Consider the following 21,407-nt stretch of genomic DNA (forward strand, 5'->3'; position numbering starts at 1 on the left):
TTAGGCTTGTGTTGATTTCATGAGAGCAATGGCTCCTTTGCCAGCCGATCTCTGCTATTTTAGTCAGCTGATTCTTTTCCAGAAAGAGATAGTCTTTGTTTGTTTGTTCAGGGAGAAGAAGGAAAGAGAGAGAAAAAGCCCCAAAAATCCCAACTAAATGAACCAAAACCACTACAAAAGAGTTTGGGTTTATACTGTGGTGGGACATGAAAAAATTCTGAAGTCTCAGAGAGCTTCACAGGATGAGAAAACCATTATCTGCACAGATTTATTTGCACAGAAACATTTAAGGAAAAAAAAAAGGAATCTGAATTAGCTTTTTTCCAAGCAGATTATTTAACTCAAAATAACTTGGACAAGTTCATTTGTCCCTAAGATCATTGCAATTCTATCCTGAATGCACTTATTTTCCTAAGATTTAAGTCATCAACTTTGTTCCCAGAGTGAATTAAGGTAAATCAAACTGAAACCACATTAATATCAAATGAGGTAATCTAACCCGGGGTCCAGTTTAGTTTAAACATCAGCTTCATATTCAGCCCCACAGTTAATTGCATTGAACAATGATGCACACCCCTGTGTAGGCAAAGCTGTGACAGGAGCTTCCAACAGTCTGTGAAAGTCCAAAAGCATCCTTTGATGCTAACACCCTGTGAGGAATGCGCTCTGGAGCCAACACTAGTAAATTTTCAAGTAGTCATCAGGATCACCTCAGAATCTTTTTGAAGCCACAGTTCTTCTGTAAAGGCAAGATGGTGACAACACTTTTGTCTTTACTCAACTTTTCTGATGATTCCTTGATCACTCTTCGGCATGCCATCAGACCCGCTTTACCTTTCATCGCTTTTTCTTTAGGATATATATGCCTTGCCAGATTTATTTAGGGTATCTATTAAGTTTATATATTCTAGAGAACATGAGTCATGAACATGAACACCGATATACTCAATAAAAGATTTGACATGTTCAGTAGAAGCTTGAGTATCTGGGATTGTAACAGTTAATTTTAAACAAAAAATAAAAGACATCCTACAACTGTAGGATACAAGCTATTCTGACTATCCAAAGCCTTCACATAACCTATAAATTTTGTCATGGGGTTTCTTGCACTTATCCTAGAGCAGCTGCCACTGGTTAGCATCATCAGACAGAGCAGTCCTCAGTATCAGCAGCTTTTTGTTGTGGGTGAGTGGCCTGTCTTATTTCATGTTCAATGGTAATGCTTTAATTATGTGCACTAGCACTTTATGTGGCACATCTTGCAGGAACGGCCTGTTTGCAAAGACACATGAATGAACTTGAGCAGTCCCTCACGGGTCTGATCACAGGCTCAGACATGCCTTCCTTACATTGCCAAGTCCAAAGGCAATCAACTCAGTGCCTTCATTGCTACCACAAGGGAACACACTTCCCACTTTTTATTCATAGACTATTTTTTTATATTACCCCAGCAGCATGCTCTGCTCCCCTCATCTACCCTCCCCTTATTTAAAAGCACAAAATTTGGTCAAGATAAAAGCTCCTCTGGGCCTCCAGTATCACATCCAAACCTTGTTTAACAGGCATTTGACACCTGACTATATTAGCAGAATCTTTGGGAAAAGATGTGTGTTTCTCATGTCTTGGTTGCTGTACAATAGTCAGCATATTTTCATGGCTTTTCAGTTTTTCCCAGGTGTAATGCACTTCCTGCTGACAGGGCAGATAGGAAGGGTCAACTCCCGGTCTTTTACTGGGGTTGGATGTGGGATATCCAGACAAGATGTTGTCAGTCTTAAGAATTCAGGCCTTTGTTGGCTGTCCAGGGAATGGCCATGGGGTGCACAGAACCTCAGCCTGAACTGTAGAAAGAGAAATATCATCCACAGGTCCCAATTGCAACACTTCTCTCTTTCCTAGGAAATTTACACACGTGATCCAGGCAGGGTTAAATAAAAAGGGGATTGCTCTATAGTAAAGAAGAAAGTTATTAGATGGAATTGTCTACTTTGCTAAACTATATCAGATAAAGGCTACTATTACAAAATATAGAACAAAGGGAGGAAATTCTCCTCTGCCTAAGCTTGCAGACTGTTTCACTGTTTGGACTGTAGGTCCCTTGGCTCTCAGAGGTAATTCCAAGCATCACAACTAGAGCTGAGAAGAAATTATGAATCTCCATCCCAAGGGAAAATCTGACATTTGAAAATTTGTTTTAGGTTCCAAACATGAGGTTGAAGAAAAAAAAAGAAAAAAAATTCCAGAATTTCTAATCTGCAGAAAATGTCAAAAGTGTTTTTTATTAGTAGCAAATGTCAAAACATCTTGTTTTGACATTTAAAATGTAAATAATGGAAGCACTTCATATCTGAGACAGCCTGCAGAGGATCCCTTCCTCTGAGGTAATTTTAGCACTTAGTTTCAGCTTCACCAACCATTATGTTGCCTCCTGGGAATGGTTGTCCAAGCCTGTGTTGTCTTCTATAAGCTAGTAACCAGATTGACTACATCTCCCATTAAACTACCCAAACAGGAGTGGCATCAAGTGTCGAAAAAGTTCCAACTTTTGTTTGCCTTGGGGGATATGTAGTTTTCTAGGAAATCTGCAGTCCTAAGAGGGAGAATGAGCGCCTGATCTTTGCAGAGTACCATAAAGACACACATCATGATACAGATTTAGAAATAAAACACTTTGAAATCTTGTAAGGAAAAACACATTTGGGGTGGAGTTTAGGCAACTGAAATCTAATGAGATTTTCCTCCTATTCTAAAATGACATTTTTCTTCAGAAAGTTTTGATATTCCTGTATACCAGTGGAAAATCACCTTAGCCAGTACAGGTAAGCTTTTGCTGCAGCAGGTCACACCTTGTGCTAGTAAAGTAGGGTTATTGTTCAGATTCTTCTGGTCATCCACTATATAAACTGGGGGCAGCAGAGGAGAAGTGAAGAAGATCTCTTGAGTTCATTCCTTGAGTCAACACTATGATTTCAGTAGTAATGAAACAGTGACATGAAGCAACTTGCAGTCACATACTAAACCTTGCCCCTCTATTGCCCTTCAGCAGAGCTTGCTGCTTTTCTAGCAATTGCTCTAATACCTCCATGGTGCTGGGAGTCCAGGGTTGATACAGCCCAACACTTCAGAGGTTGCATGTTCTCCTCTAGCTTCTCTAGAGCCCGTTTGGGGAGAGGGTCTGTGTGTCTCAAACACCCTCACTGCCTAACCCCTCTTGGGGGCTCATTGCCTCTCATGTCTGGCTGACATGCAGTTTTGCTGTGTGGCCTAAAGTCCTGGGACAGTGATGTCTGGGCTTCAGGTCTTGCCCCCATGCAGGAGCACACCTACAGCTGCACATAGAACCACTGGCTTTTCACAAATATGTGTGGTGGCTGTCTCTGCTCTCCAGGACAGGATTACATGCTCAAGGCATGCAGAAAGCAGTTTTCTGTCCCAGCACATGTGGATCTCCCAACACTGCTCAAGGATCAAAAGAACACATAGGTGGAAACCACAAACCACAAAGATAAAGTTAACCAAGACAAGGTTAAGAATCTCCTGAATTTTAGTGTACACCTGGTCTTAGTGTTGCTATTAGTATTGTGTTCTCCAAGGCTTCTTCTCACCCAGGAACACAAATGCAGTTTATAAAAGGTAGAAAAACCAAGGCCCATAGAAGAAGGTGACTTAGCGGAGGGAGTGATCCAGTTCAGCAACTTAGTGACAGGGCACAGAGTCTGGAAGCTGGAAGAGGGAGTCCCAAAATATGCCACATCTACACATCTGTTTTCATGGTGTGAAAGATTAGAGGAGAGAATGCAAATTCTTTGTCTGCAGTAAAAAACAGGGACTAGGCAATTTTCTCCTTTGAGTAACGTTAACTGTGAAGGAAACATGTCGATGGATATAAAAATTAATTCAGAAAAAGATATTATTCCTTGATGGATTTGGTTAACATAAAAAACATGGGAGAAAGGCCTTTTTAGAGCTTGTCTGTTTTAGCTGGCACGAGCTACTCACTAGTGAGCTGTAGGATTGATTTGTGCAGTAGTAATGACTGTAGAAACACCGCTGCATGGAGGTTGGGTCTTCATCCTGTGTGGATCTAAGTGGGATGAATTTAATGAAAAGGCTGAGGATTTCAGCCCAGCTCCCTAAGTCTCCATCTGTATGCTGGAAAGAGAAACTTCATTCCCAGAAGGTGCCAAAATCAAAGTAACATAGAACACTTGAGCTAGGTAGAAAATGTAGATGGGTGAAGAAAGGAGATGCCTTGAGCAGAGATGTATTCCTCAGTGGTCTCAGCTGCACTGCAGATGACTGCGCCACCAGCACTTGACACAGAGTTCCTGTTGAAAACAAGTGAATGAATATGGCTTGTAACTTGGAGTTCTTCTTTTTGGGGCTGGGGGAATGAGAGCATTGCAATTGTTCACACCACCTCTCTGTAAAACGAAGAAACCTTTCCCTGTTCCTCAAGCAGTGCCTGAGAACCTTTGCTCCAGCTGCCCTCCAGCAGGAGGCCGGGCCACCAGAGGCCTGAAGAGCGCTGGCGGCTCCGAGCCCTCCGCCAGCAGAGCGAGCAGCCCCGGCCTCGCTGGCCGGAGTGCAGAGCAATAAACATCCCAGAGATGCTGCCGAGCGGGTCCGCTTCCTGCACGCAAGCTGCACATTGTAAAAACCGGGGCTCGGGTTCTCTTTCCTGTTTGCACTGGAGCAGACCGCAGGAATTGCACAATCCTCCAGGCCAGGCCCAAGGTGAATCGTGGGATGATGGGCTCCAAGGCAATATTTCACACTTGTTGAAAAAGTGATACAACCCAGGGGAGAGGGCTGTAATTAGGGGGAGCAGTGACAACGCACAAAGTGATTCCATAAGTAAAGGAGGGGAAAAAAGCTTGTTCCAAAGATTCTCACTTATGTGGATTCTCTAGTGTTCAATAAAAGGTGTGATCCCTGAGTAAGGAAGTCTTTCTCCTTTCTCCACTTGTTTATTTTGATGAAATATGATAGTCACAATATTTTTAGGCATTCTTTCCTGCCTGTCAGGTTACAAAGCTGTTAGCTGGAAGTCGTACAGGCTGACACATAAACAGCATGATCACATTAAACTCTGTTTCCCAGGAAAAGCACTCTAGAGTAAAAGTTTTGATTTGGTGAAGACATCTGCAGAGATGGTGGAGAGGAAGGTAACAACTTTCAGATGAATAACAGTAGGGGCTTGAGAAGAAAATAAAGTTTCTTTTTGCTGTCTTTAAATGTCTCTGAAGGGAATTTTTCTTGCTTTAAAAAATATTATACTGCAAAAGAAGAAGGCAAATCAGATAAAATCAGCAAAACACTCATCAAAGTGTCTGGTTATACATTTCTCATCAAATATATATAGATAGAAAGATAGAAAGATTAAAAGATAGATAGATAGATAGATAGATAGATAGATAGACAGATAGATAGACATATGTAAGTATTTGATTACAGCAAAGAGACAACTGTTCTGTGGGACCAATGGTGTCATTTACCTAGCATGAAACATGAGAACTATAAACCCAGCAGTTTATTCCTGGACACAGGAGAGATAAAATTTTAACATAAAAAGAGAAAAGATGCAAGTTATGCCAATAACTGGAACTTGCTTAGGTGAACAGTAGATTGACTCTTGTGGAGGTGGAGACAGTGGACAAGTTTTGGTCAGATGACATTTGTCCATCTAATCAAGAGTGACCCCATGCCCTATGAGAAGATGACTCTGCTGGTGTTCAGGCCTTTTGGTGTGGATCAGGAACAGACTACTAGTAAAACAACAAGACCCCTACCCTAGTTTCTTAGCTAAGGTGTCAGAGCCATCACTGAATACTGTGGCTAAATGATTGAAGCTACCTTGATCTTGAAATGTCACTGTGTTTTTCTATTCCTCTCACTCTGGAAAGGGCAGACATCCACAAATCTACTTGCGGATGAAGCAGCAGAATGACTTTAAAAGTTCTGTTTTATTACCATCTTTGCCTCTTTGACTCAGTGGCTTGCAATACTGCTGTGTCTCCATACGCATGTCTATCCATCCCTCTCTGCAGCTCTAACTCCACTTTACAGATGCAGAGAACCAAAGAGAAGATCAAGGTCTCTTCAAGGCAAAGGACATGTATTCCTCCCAGTCTTGGGGACTTATTTCTGTTTCTTCCCCTTATGCAAGTCTCACCTGTCCATTTTGCAGAGACTGTGTGCCATTCCATGCGCAGGGACTGCAGGGACTGGTTTCCAAGTCCCAGAAGTCATCCTGGAGAAAGGTTTTTTGCATGCCTTCTTTTAAACATTAAGCATTCAGCAATGTCAAGCCAGAAATGAACACATGAAGGTGGAAACAAAACAGGTCTAGCACCATATTCAAGATTAATTTCAGAAGTTTTTTGTAACATGAATGAATGGACTTCAGAAGATGTATAGAGTTATTGACTGAGGCTTGAGTGTAACTTCAGTTCTAGGCTAAACTTTTCCTCTTGTCACCTTTGCATGCAAAAAGAACAACTTCTACAATTCACTTTTATTTTGAAAAATCTGTATTTGGCAATGTAACAACAAGAAGTGACTCTATGTCTCCATTGCAAAAAAAACCTAGGAGCAAGCAAAAGCAGTTTCTGCAAAAAAACATGATGAAAAGGAATCTTATGGACCAGATTGCAGGAGCCTGAGAATAAAATTACTGCCATGGACAAGTCTAGTCTCTGAAAAAAAAGGGATTATGGATGACCTACACAAGAACCAGAGTTTCTAGTATCAGACTGAAAACTGGAAACCTTTTTGACAGGGTCAGCGAAAACTTTCTCTGGAGAGGCGATGTAGAAAAGAAAAGCTGACGCCTTATGTAGCTTCTCCTCTTGAAGGGGAGAGCTTCCTGATGACTAAGGCAACACCTATCAAAAACACAGTCATATGGTATCTCTCAAAAAATGTCATATTTATTTCCTTTTACCCATCCATAAAGCCTAGCTATTTTGCACTGAATATTTTCTTGCAAGGGTGCATTGCTAGAAATAAGTAACAAATTTGTAATAGACAAGCCAATACCCTGGCTCCATATCTCCTTTCCAAGATTCAGTGTGAACATAAAACAGATGTGATCCCAACAAAGAGGCATCTTCTGTTGTACCAGATGGGACTCCTGCATCCCTTTCCCATTGGCTAAATATAATTGGAGGGAAACAATAGTACACAGAGCACTGAGGTTGGGTGATATGAGGCAGGATTGTTTCCTTTTTCCTAGAACCTAGTCATTAAGTAGCAAATAAAAGTGTAAATTTCACCTTTTCCCCCTTGTCTGATTCTTCTTCTTGGGCATTATGCACTGCAAAGTATTTCCTAACTTTGTTTTTGTTTTGAATTGTAATTTTCATCCCCCTTTCAACCTTAACTGCTGTTGTGGGCCTTTGCTACTGTTGTATTGTAGACAACAGCAGCAGCAGTAAGAATTTTAAAAATAGAACAGGAAATTTAACAATTGTATAAAATTCCTTACTCTGGAGAGTCATTGTCTATACTCCTTCATATATGCTAGCAATAATTATACTAAAGTCTGTTTGGAAAAAGGGTCCATTTTACATCACAGGACAAAATGCAAATTTTTTTTTCTTCTAAACTGAATACAAAGACTGTTTCATTAAATGTGGCTTTTTGGTAAAAAAAATGGAACAAAAAGTCTACCCATAAAAATTCCCATTTAAATAAAGTCTTTTCCATCCAAAAATTCAAACAGCTGAATAGAAAATGTGGATCTCTTCCTCAAAATGGGGGAAAAAATCCAAGTTGACCTTAGTTTTCTCTCTGTTATACAGAACTGCTGGTTGGGAGACACCCCACAGACACACCACATACTTAACCTCCTGCATGTGTCATCCAAAGCAGGAGTGCCAGGCTCATCTCTCTCTGGTCTGGTTTTACTGATGAAATTACAGGTTTTTTGTGAATATACACCAGTCCTGGTGAGCATGTGCCCAGAAATAACAGTGAAGCAGTGGGAGGTCTCTGGCTTGAGTGATACAACACTCAAATACAACAGGCTCTCAGACCCAAACTCATCTTTAATGTACCTTCTCAATCTAAGGAAGCTTTTCCCTATCAGGCTGGCTGATCATTTCCCAGCATTTCAAGGGGAACTTCATGGGATTGGTTCTTCTCCTCTCATTTCACAGACAAGTTTCACCCTTCTGCAAGTCACAAGACAGAATTTTTCATTGCCTGAATAGAGCGGAAGTCTTCACCCAACATAGCAACCTCTCCTCTAAACCCTAAATGGCTGCCACAGCAATCGTGCAATTAGGTTCTACTTTGGGTGGAATGATTCATGCTTCAATAAATTCAATTTCAACAAGACATAATTATGGTGAGTCACATAATCACAGATTAATCACAGCACCTCCCATTTAGCAGTCAAAACAGTGGAGGATTCCAAATGCATATGATACTTCTCAGCTTTTGTTTCACTTCATTTCATTTCTGTTTTATTGGTCGATCCTATACAAACTCTAGGGGAAGGCTTCTGGGGCTGCACAAATATCTGTGAGGCAGGATGGTGGCCAACTTTTTTTTTCCTCCTTTTTTTTTTCCCTTTTTCCATGTGCTGAATGAATCTGAAAGATAATAAATGCTGACAGGATCAACTATTTCAGTAAGAAACTGATGGCCTCTTATTTGCTACTGACCTGCCCTTGACACAGTGAATTGCTAGTGGGATTGAAGATATCCAGTGTCTTCTGCACCTGAGACCACACAAAATGGGCCTCATATTGTGAATTCTTCTGCTGAGTTAGTTCTTCAGAGATGCAGGGGGTGAGAACCTTCTTCATGCTTGTGTCTGGGCTTTCTGTTTCTATCAGCCATCTATTGAAAATATCCTTTAAGGATTCCCTCCTGCTCACTGCTGATCTTAAGCATCTTGTGTCTCTTCTGGGTCCCCCCACAGCTGATGCATGGAGCTGTGTCTCCTCCCCTCTTCTTACTCCATTTTTACTGTTAGTTAATGTGGAGACTGAGAAGGGGTCAGTCACTCAGCAGAAGTTCTGCTCAGCTTGTCTTCTTTGACAAGCTTCTCAGCCTCATGTACGCTTGCCACAAACCAGTGAGGGGGAAATTCCTTCTTTGTGATCAGACAATTTGTGGCTGCCCTTTACCAGACCTCGGGGAGGAACGTATGCAGTGGTTTTTCCAAATATTATAACCAAACTTATTCTGTGAGACCAGCTTATTTTGAATTGCAGTTGGATCATTTTATGGAATTGTTTTGCTTTCAAAGCTTTCATTCTCCAAAATGGTTAGAAAGGGGGCTATTTTATTTTCCTTTTTTTTGCTTTGAAGGTGAGGGTGGTGGTGAGAGAGAAAAACAGGAGGATGTGGGTTTTGACAAGAAGTGAGAGGGAAGGTTGTTCTTTGGGATTTTGTTTTACTCTACCACTAATCAGTGTAACACTTGACAAGCTGAAATTTACTTCTCTGTGCATCTTGTGAGTTTTCCCTAGAATTCAGTTTGGCTTTAAAAGTTGGCTAAAGTTTCTGTGGAGTAGGTAGGGTGTTGAAGGAGATGCCAGTAAATTAACATTGTCAGCAAACTCATAAAACCTTTAAAAGAAAAGCCTTTGAGGGCAAAGAAAATTTTTTTTCATCTTTTCTTCTCTCTCCCTCCCTTGCTCCCTTCTTTCCATTTTTCTGTTTTTCTTTCTTTATTTCTTTTTCAGAAAAGGTTACATTTTTTTCCCTGTGCACAACAGGATGGCAAACACCAGGGGATACCATTTCTGGAAAATTAATAATGTTCTGGCAAACAGCTGGTGAAGGGGAATTGACAGGAGCTGTGGGGCTGAGTGATGCAAAGACAAGCAAGGGGAACACCAAGCAATACACATTTGTCTTGTACGCTCCAACAAGTACATGAGGCAGGGTGCACATGAGGCAGGGTGGTGAACAAAAGAGAGGAACTTTGTAAAGGAACTGATGAGAATGTGGGCTCTAAGGGGGGCTGGATAGTCCTTCAGCCACCTGGCAGAGATCAATCTCTGCTGACCTGATGGATGCTCTGTGTCCCTCCTGGGTTTGCCCAGCCCCACAGCCCCGGAGGGCCTGGAATCCTGGCACAGCTTCAGGGAAGCCAGCAGTTTGCAGGCTTCTCTGGAGCCATGACTATGATGACTTTCAGAAATGGCCTGCATGGTGGTCACTGCTGGAGGTGCCATTGGGTACCTCCATACCCAGGATTTCCAAGCCGAGTGGGAAGAAACCAGAGGAAGTTTCCAACTGACTGTTTATCTTCTCCCTCCAGCAACCGCAGGGTGCGGTTTGGAGTGGAGAATGTTGCTCAGGACGAGTGCAAGCCCAAAAAGCCACATTTATTCCATGGCTCAAGTCTGTATCCACAGTCCCAGGAGATTATATTACTCACAGAAAAAACTTATTAAAATCTCCCATGCATCATAAGATATGCCACCCAACAGGAGATGGTGATTATGTTTCAGTATTAGCAGCATCTGAGTTGTAGAGAAGAGGCATCCCAAAATGACTGGATTGTTACGCTCCCAGAGGGACATTCTGATTTTTTTAGTATTTACAGGATACCAGAAGAGACCTCCAGGGAGAGGTCTGCAGCCTCAGTAATTCTGTGGACACATCCTTCTCAACAAGTACAGTCTAAACCAAAATGAATGCCAAGGTGCTTTTGGTAGTACTGTGTAACTAAGAGTTCTGATGGTCCTTGAAAGACAAGACACCTTTTTCAAACTAGAGCTGCAATGTCATTCCAACTGAGCTGTGTGCATTCCATTATAAAAGTGCCCTTTGCGCACTCTGCTGTACTCATGTCATGGATTATGCCCCTTTATTTCTTCCTAAATTGTTTCCTGGGTTTGCTACGCACTACAAACACATTGCATTCGGCCTCCAACACAGCCAGCTCCTAGCTGCATAGGGATAGTGATGCAGAGACCCCTGCTCATCAGGGCATCTACTCCCACTGATGTCAGATCAGTTTGGCTCAGTTTTGCCTGACAGGACTTTTGGCCTGTAAACATTTCGGGTCTACTCCCAAGTCACAGGTTCATAAGTACCATTCCCAATACCCCTGGAAGTGTGCCGAGGGTGGTTAGAGTCACAGAACCAGCTTCACAGCCTAGTATCAAAAACAAGAGCAGACCTGGAAAAATATTACAAAACTCTTCCACTGGCACCAGCAGGTCAGTGTCATTATAGGCAGCGGTGTTGTTCTCAGATACTATTTCATTGGCTTCCTTGTCCTTTTTCCTCTCCCTCTTCTGAAGCACATTTTCTTTCCCTTGTATTGCACGGTAGGGTTGTATCCCTGGAGATTCACAGTGATGAGGAGGAGTAGGCAGAGATCAAAAGCACTTCTAGCTTTGAAAAGATTATTCCTGGCTGCAAACCAAGTACGGCAAGCTCCAATCCATCCATCTTATTCAAACAGTGTTTCAAAACTGGTCACCCAACCCTCTTGGATTCTGCTTCCCTTTCAACTTTATATGGCACACAGAATTCTTTGATTTTACCTTTTAAAGCATGGCACTGAATTATTTTCTAGCACAACTGACTGCTCATATTTTTCAAACCTGAGGCTACAGGCTTCTGTGGTGTTTTCAGTCATGTTCAATGTCTTTCAGGGCCAAAAACTCATAGTGTCTTCACAAAACAACTGTGCGGATTTTACCTTGCCTTATTGACCTTTCCAGAGAAATAAAGCAAAAAAATTTCACTCTGTTACTTTGGAACATTCTCCTCTGACAATTTAAAGTACCAAACCAACAACAAAAGAGCCAATGATAATTGCAAGAAATTGGCCAAAGAATGGATATGTTCTTTTTAGGAGAATGTCAAGATCTAACACATTTGGCTGAAAGAAAATGTAATTTGAACGGCTGGGTGAAGATACTAGTGTTAATAGCAGAAGATGTATGCATTGAATATCCTTCTAGTATGTATAAAATATACTGTATTTTCAAACAACTTTGAGATTGGCAGGATGCATATCGTAGAGGAAGAGATCAGCAGACTTAATCTGAGTAGACAAATCTTGTCCATCTCCAAATTACAAGCTCTGACATTCATGAAAAGGCTCCAGTGTTTTGAAGTATGTTCACTGGCTGTAAGCTATGAGAGTTTCTGAAATCACAACTTGGGCTTTTTGTGTGTTAGAAGTATTCTCATCTCTAGACATCCCAAAGTCTACTTGTCCATATCTGACTGCTGTGGATGATAAAAATAAGGAGATTTGACTGGTTAGTTTTATCTGTGTACCACAGTGCATAAACAAGTGCTAATGGAAGATGTGTCTTAATGTCACATCTGCAGGATAAAATAGCAAAATGCATCCTAAAAACTATTCCAGACAGACAGGTCACAGTCTGACCATGCACTGGTGTACTTGGAAAATGAATGATTATCCAACATTGCCTAGTTTTTGGAAAACAACCAGAAAAAACTAAATTGCTCAAGAAAACAACTCCTCTCTCAAATTCAAAATGTTCTGAATGGATTAGGAAGGAACAACATCAGTGAAATCAGTCATTTTATTTCTCTCATATGCCTTGGAAATTAGTAGGTCATGAATAACACTTTGAGGATATTAGCGACGGGGTGTGCGCACACATCTTGGTATGAAAGTTAAAGAAACTCTAGAGAATACAAAGAAAATTTTCAGTGGTAAAGATAAGTCCATCTAATGTGGCTTCTCCAAAAATATTAGTGTATTGGAAAAGAGGAGTGTCTGTGGATATGGGCCAAGCAAACATGGTGATTTTAATGCAAGAGTATCAAAAAGGCCATTCACTGTATACAGCTTTTCCTGCATGACATAAATCCAAGATATTCCTCCATTGCAGGAGGTTACTGTCAGGATATACATAAAAACATTTAGCTAAGAGAAGAAGACAGGCAAACAAATATTGTCTAGATAGTTGCCACTGAAATTTCTGATTATTTGGTATTGGCTTTCATCAACCCAAAAGAAGACAAACCAGTATTTTCTATGAGAAATTTGCCTTACTAGCATCAGATAAAAGCTAATGTCAATAAAGGTGCAGTTTGGCTTGATTTATGACTGCAGTCCTGTATGCCAGTGACGACATGAATTCTATTACAGGAGAACCTGACTTGGTGTCATTTCAGACTTGTTTCACCTAGAAATAAGTAAAAAGAACATATAAATAAGTATTAGTTGTACTAGATAACTTTGGAAGGTTTGTCTCAGCCTGTGACCAGTAATCCAATCAATATAGAGGCGACAAACTTTCAACTAATGCCTATTAAATAATATTTTCCCAAGAGGATTATCTGCAATAGGCAGAAGATGAATGCAATTTGTTTGAAATGCTATTGTGCTATGAAACATCTCACATAGCCCTGATCAGTACCAGTCAGTTCTTAGTTCTAAAGTTTCTGAATCTAGGCCAGAGCATTGGAGTTATCTGCTCTGACTGGTTCATCAATCCTAGGCGCAGTTTTTCTCCTGGTCACCACCTAATAAAATCCATTAAAAATGCTCAGTAAAATTGTGCTTTCTAGAGAGATGCTCAGGTCTTATTTGGAGAAGACAAGGCATAGAATCATGAGAACAAGAGAACAAGGCATGTTCTTTGTTTCTACAAGCAGATTACTCTAATTAGCTGATTCTTATCCCTTCCCAGTTAAATAATGTGCCAAGTTTTAAGTCAACTCCAAGCTACTGGTTCTTGTTCTGCATTTCTCTGCTGAATTAAGGATGTCTTTAGCAACTGCTATTTTTTCCTTGAGAAGGTAATTATAGAGTGATCAAGCCACCTCTTGTCTCCCTGGTTGCTTTTATGATTTGTTAAACAGATTGACTTCTTTAACTCTCCCATGGTGAGGGGGTTTCTGCAGAGCCAAAACAGCCATGTGGTTCTGTTATGCTAAATATTGTGGTTTTGTATCCTTTTTTAGGTGTGGATTCAGAACAGGATGCAACCAGCTGGCATCAATAAATGTCATCTGCAGAGGTAATAATGTCATCTGTTAGGTTATTATTTCTCTTTCAACATATCCTATGAATTCATCAGCCCTGTTTAGCATGTATTCATAACCAGAATGAACAGTCTTTTTGCTAAACTCTATCTTAAGACATCTGTGGTGCTGACCTGTCTTTATAAAGGTATGATGAACTGCCGTTCTCTTAAATTTTTTTTAAGAAATATTTCATTTGAATTTAACAGTTGAATGTTTTGATTATAGATCATTGCTCCAGCAATGCTTATTTCACAGAGTAACTTTTATCAGCAGGGATTTTGTACCCATTATTAAGTTTGTGAGGAAAGTGCAGATCCAAAATGAGCCTCATCCTAGATCAGCAGCACTAAAAATACAGTCATTCAGGCTTTTCCTCTGATTGAAATTTTGAGATGTCTGTCAGTTTTTAAATAATTCCTGCTTTATATAATGTTCAGTGATCATTTGCTTTAAATCAAAGCATGAAGCCCTAGAAATTCAGTGAAACTAATGACAGTAATCCAAACATACAACATTTCTAATGAGCTCTCTAATGAGCAATGTTTCATTAATGTTGCTAAGCAGTAACTGGATAGTAATTGCTGGTTTTGGAAGCCATACTAACTTAGAAGTTCAGGTAAATTTTTGAAGGATTTCTGTGCCCTCAATGGAAACACAGCTCCTTTCTTAAGATGGGGAAGTGTGTTGCATCAATACCTATATTTTGGAGGTCCCACAGCCTAGCCTCCATGACCATGCCTGGCTCTTAATTGTGTTAAATACCAAATCATAAATCTTTGCCACCATGCTCTAAAAAAGGGTGTAGGATGGCAATGAGAGTTTAGGTGGGTGGGAATATTAATATTTTTTCTGCTAACTTTACTTATGCCTTAGAGTCAGAGTTGAACAATAGCCTACTTTACAGAATGACATCAAATTTGTTTGACAAGACCTATTGTCTGAAGTGTGTCCAAGGTTTGCTTTCAAGATATTTCTTCCACGTTTCTTTAATCAGGCTACTTTATATATAACTTCTCTTATTTTGATCAATATTTATTTAGTGAGTTAATAGCCATCTGAGGGCAAACAGAAGGGTTCAAACAGGTTCAGGCAGCTCATCACTAGGAGGATCCAAGGAAGAAAGCTATCAGTTCAGTGCCTGTACATGAAAAAATGCTAGAGTATTCAAGTTACCTTATGAAAGGTCACCATACCTCCATTGGAGATGAAGTATCTACCTTAAAAAACGTCATAGCAAAACAAATTATAGTAATATATTAGCACTAGAAAGCTCTCAAGCAAATGTTATTCAGAATTTTAAAAGTCCTTGTATTTAAAGACTTTGAATAGTAAAAATAGAAAATGACAAGAATATTTGTGGGAAATAATTCAGAGGAAATTGAACAAAGTCACTTCTGGATGCATGATTTCATAAAGTGATTGTAAAGCCTGAGGAATGAGGATAACTTAGCCTACACAGTAAAAAACAGTAGTGGGAAAAGGGGTGTTTCAGGTTTCTCATAATAGTTTATTCCTTCAGTTTTTAGCAAACTCTACCAGCTTTTAGCCCTGGATGTGTTGCAAGCTGTACCAGCTGCTAGAATGAGAGGCTGCTCAAGGCAATCCATGTCATAGATGAGAACAACAAAATCTAAAACTCCCTCAGGTAGCAGCAGGGAAGACAAAGTCCCCTCCAGATTTGTCTTCATGGTAAGAGGTGTCTGCAGAAATAATTAGTTCATGTTGTGGGAGTTAAGTTGATGTTGATCAGCACTCATTACTCAAACTGTTGAAAGACCCAAAAGTGAAAATAGACACTGGGGAGGATGAAACTGGTAATGATTTCTAGGAAATTATGAGAAAGAGTAGTCTGATTGCCAAGACAGCCAGACCCAAGGATACTGTCAGGTGAGAATGTAAGGCTTACTGTGTAAGAAAATGGAAATTGAGCATATTTCCTTGCAAAGAAGGATGGAGAAGGCAGCTGTAAGTGATCTAAAGGTGAAAGCTGACACTGTGGCAAGCTTCCTTCCTACATGTACTAGAGCTCTGCTCCCTGCCTGCTGCTGTCCCACACTGCCCATCCTCTGCTCCTTGTGCCATTCTCTACTGATAGACCACCTGCTTTAGATAAGAGGGTGGCTTCCCATTAGAAACCATCATGGGAATGCAGAACTACTGTTGGATGAAGGAGACAGTGACTGAGTTCCACTCCATTTCACTCTGGAATTGAAGGACAGCCTTCTTTCAGTTACTACCATGGCAGTGTAAGTGCTTGCTGAAGGCCAGTGACTTCTTTAAAGGTAGCAAACTTTCCTAAGTGCCTTACCATCTGTTCAGTGCTTTTGACAACGTGTTTATGTTGTCAGTCACGTGGGGGAAAAAATCAAAGCACTTCGTATTTTTGTTAATGGAATATGTTGAGAAGACATTAATCATACAGACAGGCACCTCTCTATATGTAAGTGAATGTACGAGTTAAATACTAGGGCTGTTAAATGGCCCCTGTTTCTGATCATTGCTGTCATAAGTGATAGCAGGCCTGAGGCCAATTAAACCACTTTTCACATTTTTCTCAAAGGAGGAGAGTGCTGGGAAGGGATCCTGGCACTGGCAAGAGCGCTGAGGTGAGGGGCTTAGCACCATTGTAAGGTGATCTCTCTGCTCAGACATGCCTGTGCTCCCTCCACCACATCCTACCCAAGCTCCTGTCTGGAGTCTGGACAAAGGGTTGGCATCTCCAAAGCAAGGTGAGGACTGAGCAGGCAGGGACTGCCAGCTATCAGTAACCTCAGCTACTGATGAAGACATCAAGGGATTCTCCAGTTTCAATGTCCCACCTGAATTTTCCCATTTGCAGTGGAAACCTGAAGCAGAAGCAAAAGTCCTTCTGCTTTGGAGTACACTTGCAGTTGGTCCAGTTATCAGGGAAGCATTTCCTCATGAGATGCTTGGCATGTTCTGAGTTTCTGACTCCAAGTACCCCAGGGCATGTGCTACAAATCCAGACTTGTTGTTCTGTGCAAGAATTTTTACTTACTGGCCAAATTCTCTCTCTTTCCTCATGAACAATATTGGCAGTGAGAAACAAGACAAGATGCATCCAAAGAATCTTAAAACAATGGTCAGCCTGAATTTGTAAGGTCCTTGCATGTAGCTGGCAGTAGAAGACAAGCTATTTTTGAATCAGCAGGAATTTAATATAAGTGTATCTGTCCTCTAGCATAGACTGTGTTTGGATGTAGAAAGCATGAAGCCTCACCCAACACACAATGTACTCTTCAAAATCTCTGCATATTGTTTTTCTGTCACATCTTACCTCAAAATTAAAGTATCTTGAGATGGTATGTCTGATAGACAGCTCTATGGATCCAGGCACCATTTTACTGTCTTTTGTCCTTGCCCTTTACCTGAGGTAAAGATTGTATCTTCCAGGCAAATGCTGAGCTGGGGTGGTAGTGTTTCAGTGGTATCAGGAATGCTGAATTTTTCACTGAGTTGTGAAAACTGAATTTCTCGCCAACTTTCTTTCAAGATTTTAGACCCATGTTTGTATTTCTTTTCTGTTTCAAGTGAGGAAGAGATGAGGCGGGCTAGCTAGGGCCTTGACCCGTTCGTAATCCCTGTGGCCAAGCAGGATACCAGGCAAACACGGGAAAATGGTGGCAGTCACTTTCTCATGTCCAGCTCCTCGATCTGCATTTCTAACTGTAAAATGTAAGTGTAATATAAATCAAATCAAATAAAACAACAACAGCAAAAAAGCCCTAAACAACGAGACAGTTAAATAGATTAAAACCATTCCAAATATTTCATTATATTATGATATTGGGCAAAAACAAATCCTGTGATTTTTTAATGTGAGATGTGCATGGGGTTTGTTTTACTTGCCTTCCACGTTCAGAACTTGAGTTTGTTGTTTGAACTAATATAAACTGTTTCTCTTGTGAAGGTTTTACCCCCAGAGATCTTCCAAATCTATTGCAGATTTGAAGAGCCTATTTAACCTTTTCTGACATTTAAAAGAAAACAGAAAGCAAGCCCTGCCAGCTGAAAAGTGAGTTAAAGGAAGCAGTCCAGTTTGTGTCCAACTGGATGAAGAAAGGATAGTCAAATTCCTTCCATTTTACACATAGTTAGTCATGAAATTGTACAAGAGGAAAAAAAAAAAGACAATAAAATAGCCATATTGTAACAGCTGAAACAAACCTTGGGTAACTGTCAGCAGTGAAATGTCCAGAGAGCATTTGTACCATTCCATTTCATTAAGCTGAAGGGTGGGATTGCAGACTGTAAAAGATTATAGCAGAGCTCTTTAGAAATTTACAGCTTGCAGCACAGTGAAGCACAAGGGAAGTCTCCCTTTCTTGTGTACTCAGCGGGGAGCCTGGGTTTTGTCTCTTCGATGATGATGTGTAGGGGAAGAAGGTTGCCAGAAGCACCAATGAAAACTGAAATGTGCTCTATGTGCTCTCTTTTTTTTTTTCCTTTCCTGTGATTTACAAAATGCATTTGCACAGTCGGCTTTTATTCAATTCCCAAGCTCTTGACTTTGTGGGCTGGATTAGGACAGGGAGCCTTACGGATGGTGTTTAGGGCAATACTGAATGCACTGCGGGTATAATGGATAACAGGAACAACTGCAATGAATACCACAGGAGAGGGGACTCTTTCTCATTTCAAACTGTTTAAGCAGCAGGAACTACTTTGTTTTGTACCCACTGGGGACCTGGCCCCAAGACGATCACTGAACTGCAACAGGAAGCTCAAATTTTGGCTGAAATAGGAACATGTGTCTACTGCAACTGCAATCTCTTGCTCTGTAACAGAGCAAGTACACTGGGAAGAGCAGTTCTCTCTCAGAAACGTCTTTGGTTTCAGTGTCCTCTCTCTTTATATGACAGAATCATCCCCTTACATCAGTGGAACTCCTGCTAACGTGCTGTGGAGTAACACAACATTTAGCAGTTATCTGTCAGCAGAAAAGACACAGGGCTCGCAGGGAGAGGGCGAGAAAGAGAAGCCATTCTAGATAATGAACCACCCTACGTGTTTTTACTGGTGACATTTGGCTATATCACCTAACTTCCTGTGGCTTCTCTGTTCCCACCTATGTTGGTTCACCAAACTGTGGATCGTTCTTGTTGGAGAGGAGGAGGTATCTACCAACAGCAGAGACGGTGCAAGGCTCCAACAGGAATGGCAATTTTCACCAGACTGATTTTCCAAAGTGAAGAATATTAAAAAACACAGTAGGAATGATGTAAAATTAGGTGTTGCAATCCAAATGAAACACAACCCAGGTTCATAAAAGAATATTTTTTCCTTTTATTTATACAAAATAATTAGTAGAATGTTCAGTCTTGGTTCACCATGGCATTCAGCTTAGTTTCATTATTTGAGCATTGCCTTGTGGAAGTTTTAATTGGCAACTTTGTTCTCTCCACTATGGACCCATAGTCCTTTGGAGGACTCGCCTTGCAAGAAATAACATGCACTTGGCTTGGCTGGAACTGTGTGCTGTGTTTGGTACTCATGTGACTCTAGTGCTGCATGAGAAATGTAATTTGGACAGAAAAGTTTTGTCTGTAGGGAAGCCTGGGGGTTCTGGCCTTTTAACTACAAAGTCAAAATAGAGACCCTCACAAAATGTGAAGTCCAGTATTAATTGAATTTCAGGCAAATGGAGCATGTATGTCAAATCAAACAAATAAAAGGAAACATTTCAATATAGGTAGTTATCCATTATAATTTTTATTCAAGAATAATTGATGTATTGGCAATTCTTTACAGAAATTATAAGAAATTACTTTTTTTTTTTTTGGTGCAAATTTATTATGTTGAAAGTACTTGCTTCAGCTTAGAATAATAAGTTTTGACACGCTGGAAGTTCCCAAGGAACAGGAATTCCAAATTTCTCACTGCTGCAAGTCCATGTTCATTAATTTTCATGGGTTTTTATGTGCAGGCTCTCCTCTGTGGGTTATAAAGGCTTTAGCAGTAAAGCCAAAACCTTTACTGAGGATTTGTACATGGGTACTTGAAGGATTAATTCTTAAAAGTGGAATTGTGCTCAGTTTGGTTTTATAACCAAAAACTTTTTATATAAATTGCACAGGTCAAAGGAAGTGTTCTTAATTGTGCTGAAGTGATCCCACAAAAAGCAATGTAGGTGGACAAAAGAACCAGCAAACTCTGTAACGGAACAGAGTTTGGACTCCTCTACAAATTTTTTTGGTTTTATGCTGCAAGTGATTAGTGGCACTGGCTTCTCATGCAAAGTTGTCAGTTCAGACTAGTTTCATGACTAAATTTTTTATATATAAAGAACATTTTGTGTGTGCAGTGTTCTAGGACTTTTGCTCTCTTTTGCAAGCATTGTTTTACTTTCCCCTCAACAGATCTGTTTCCAAATGGCAAAAGTGACCCCCTTGATCACCAAAAGGACTCCAGAGAGTTCAAACAGCCTTGGAAATTGATTCCCATTTAGCTTAATAGGATCTCACCTGCAGATTTCATTTTATGTGAGATAACCTTGATTTCAGATCAGTCCTCTGGAGAGGAAGGAGACCTTCAGAAATGCAGCAATGGACACAAATTTCCTGACAGTAGATGATCTACCTATGAGTTCCTTCTCTTCTGCAAGGGGAGTTAAAGGACTTTTGGAGTTGTAGGAGCTGATCTGCCTTCCAGCTCCAATCAAGAATTTAAATAATGCAAATGGAATTAAATTATTGAGAAACTATAAGACAATGAAGTTCTCTAGTTCTCTCCCAGGCCTCTCATTTTACTAGTCTGAGTTTTGGGTATGATAACAATCACAGTTTAGAAGACACTGAGAACTAAGCGGTGAAGCAGTTGAACAGGGGCACTGACCTGCAATCAATTATTTTACACACCTTCAGCTGGACTTCAAGAACTGTGTGTGCAAGGGTTCCCCTTCGTAGCTTGTCTTGGGATACTGTGAGTAGTGACTGTACTGAGAAGAATGGGAAAATTAAAAAAACTCTGAAAAACTAAAAGACTTGAGGATTCTTTTGGATGAAGAGGTAATAATCAAGACTATAATGTGTTTAAGATGTCATGCAGTTCTCTTCACAGGGGTGAAACTTCTAGACCTAGAAAGTGGAGGCCAAAGTTCATGATGTAAAGAGAGAACACAATTCAGTGATTCTCATGAGGTCCCTAGAAAGAATCTGGCTCAAGATGGTGCTTCATGTCGTAGTAGGGGCAGAGGCAATTACCAGCCTAAAGCAAACACGGGAGATCATCCACCCCAAAAAAAGTAGAAAGAATATAAACATTCTTTTCCTTTCTGAAAAACGAAATGGGTTTTTTGTATACAAAAAACCATGTTAGTTCTTCTCAATCCAGGAAGCATTCTTGTTGGTGCTTTCATCATAATTTTGACAGAATCAAGACAGATGTCCACTTTTTAC

At 40.4% G+C, this 21,407-nt stretch overlaps 1 long non-coding RNA gene across 1 annotated transcript in view; it reads left to right on the forward strand.

The window, feature by feature from the left end:
• The window catches only part of LOC120497693, a 45,517-nt gene extending 24,979 nt beyond the window's left edge, over nucleotides 1–20,538 (forward strand). The window contains exons 2-3 of the long non-coding RNA XR_005626554.1: nucleotides 13,927–13,982; nucleotides 20,370–20,538. This is a non-coding gene — a long non-coding RNA (uncharacterized LOC120497693). The remainder of the gene's footprint in view (nucleotides 1–13,926; nucleotides 13,983–20,369) is intronic.
• The last annotated feature ends 869 nt before the right edge of the window (nucleotides 20,539–21,407 follow it).

This window comes from Passer montanus, unplaced genomic scaffold (assembly GCF_014805655.1).
Source record: "Passer montanus isolate IOZ18808 unplaced genomic scaffold, ASM1480565v1 scaffold1, whole genome shotgun sequence".
NCBI lineage: Eukaryota > Metazoa > Chordata > Aves > Passeriformes > Passeridae > Passer > Passer montanus.